At 38.6% G+C, this 2,011-nt stretch overlaps 1 non-coding gene across 1 annotated transcript; it reads right to left on the bottom strand.

Annotated features, from left to right (window-relative positions):
* Positions 1-1,618: 1,618 nt before the first annotated feature.
* Positions 1,619-1,725, bottom strand: LOC112746704 (small nucleolar RNA R71). The gene has a single exon (XR_003174573.1). It is a non-coding gene; the product is annotated as a small nucleolar RNA R71 (small nucleolar RNA).
* Positions 1,726-2,011: the final 286 nt, after the last annotated feature.

The following is a 2,011-nucleotide window of genomic DNA, read 5'->3' as shown; positions in this document are numbered from 1 at the left end:
TGATTTGCTAGAAGGAATTTCGTTCTTCATACTAGTGTTCAATCACCTTGGAAAAGGGGTTGAATGCAAAATGGGTTTCATGGGAACCTTGGAAAAGGAAACATTAAATCATGCTAGAAATCCCTTCTCACACTTGAGTAGGATCTGGGTTTTGGTGTTTGGATATGGTGACATAAAATCCTCCCTCTACTTGGACTGATGATGATGTGTGGTATAATCAGGGACCAAGCATATCTCTCTTCTTGAGCAATTAGACCAAGGAATTGGCTATTGATCAATATCTAAGAGATTGAGTCACCAAGGGATTGGGGCTCAATCAATCATGATTGCCAAGAGGTCAATGAGTTGCATGATTGAATGGGATATGAGCTGGATTTAATCCAAAGAGACAACATCTCCTGATCTCGATGAATTCCCTTATTCTTATCTTCCACTTTCTTTATAGCTTTCTTTACATTCTGCAATTCCCACATTCCCATTTACTATTAAGTCATTTAAGTTTCTACTCTTTATTTTTTGTTGCCATTTTCAATTCTGCTATTTACTGCTTTCTTTTACTTTTGAGTCATTTATCTTTCTGCACATTTACAATTCTGCAATTACAATCTATTCTGCTTAGCTTGACTAATTCACCAATTGATTAAAGTTGCTCAAATCTATCAATCTCTGTGGATACAATCCCACTCCACTGTGGGTTATTACTTGACGATAATTTTGGTGCGCTTGCCAAAAGAACGGAATCACAAATTTTATAAATGGGTGTGAATTTTGGTCATCAAGTTTTATGGCGCCGTTGCTGGGGATTGATTTGAATTTGACAATGATTAAATTAATTGGGGAGCTAGATTAAGCAATTTTATTCCCTTGTTATTTTCTTCTAGCTTTTTACTTTTCTGCCCACTCTGTTTCCTTTTTTTACTTTGATTATTTTAGCTACTCATTGTTTATATTTCCACTCTTCTAACTGTTTAATTAATTGTATCAACCAAGTTAACCACTAATCTTCACTAGAGTAATTCTTTCACTTGTCCTCTACTTGCTGTTTGTTAAATGTATGACAGGTAGAAAGGGAGAAACTTCATCCTCTTTTGATAGTGAAATTGAGAGGACCTTCCTTAGATTAAGGAGGGAAGCAAGAGGCAAAGGCATAGTTGGAGAGGAACTAGTAGAGGAAGATCTGAGGACCACCATCGATGACGAAGTACAAGACAATGTTGGAAGAGATGCTGGAAATCATGTTGGGCAAGAGAGGAGAGTTTTAGGCTCCTACATCAACCCAAATCCAGGAAACTATGGCAGCAGCATCCTCAAACCAATAATCCATGCCAACAACTTTGAGTTGAAACCTTAACTCATCACACTTGTTCAGAATAATTGTTCATATGGAGGAGGAGCCTAGGAGGACCCAAATCAACATCTCAGTACATTCTTGAGGATTTGTGACACTGTAAAGTCCAATGGTGTGCACCCTGACACCTACAAGCTATTTTTGTTTGCTTTCTCACTCAGAGATAAGGCCGCAAAGTGATTGGAAGCATTCCCCAAGGAGAGTCTAACCACATGGGATGATGTTGTAAATAAATTCCTAGCAAGATTCTATCCTCCACAGAGAGTCAACAGGCTAAGAGCTGAGGTGAAAACTTTCAGACAACAAGATGGTGAAACACTCTATGAAGCCTGGGAGAGGTTCAAGGATTTGACAAGGAAATGCCTGCCTGATATATTCAATGAGTGGGTGCAACTAAACATCTTCTATGAAGGGCTGTCATATGAGTCAAAGCAAGTAGTAGATCATTCTTCTAGAGGCTCACTCAACAAGAAAATACCATTGAAGAAGCCATAGATGTCATAGAGATCGTTGCCAAGAATGAGTACTTCTATACTTCAGAAAGAACTCAAAAGAGAGGAGTGATGGAACTCAACTCAATGGATGCCTTGCTGGACCAAAACAAATTAATCACTGCACAACTAGCAGCCTTGACCAAGAAGATGGAGAGTAACCAAGTCTCAG

Source organism: Arachis hypogaea, chromosome 14, assembly GCF_003086295.3.
Source record: "Arachis hypogaea cultivar Tifrunner chromosome 14, arahy.Tifrunner.gnm2.J5K5, whole genome shotgun sequence".
In the NCBI taxonomy this organism is placed as follows: domain Eukaryota; kingdom Viridiplantae; phylum Streptophyta; class Magnoliopsida; order Fabales; family Fabaceae; genus Arachis; species Arachis hypogaea.
Note: the sequence above shows the minus strand (reverse complement) of the source record. Positions and strands in the feature narration are given on the sequence as shown.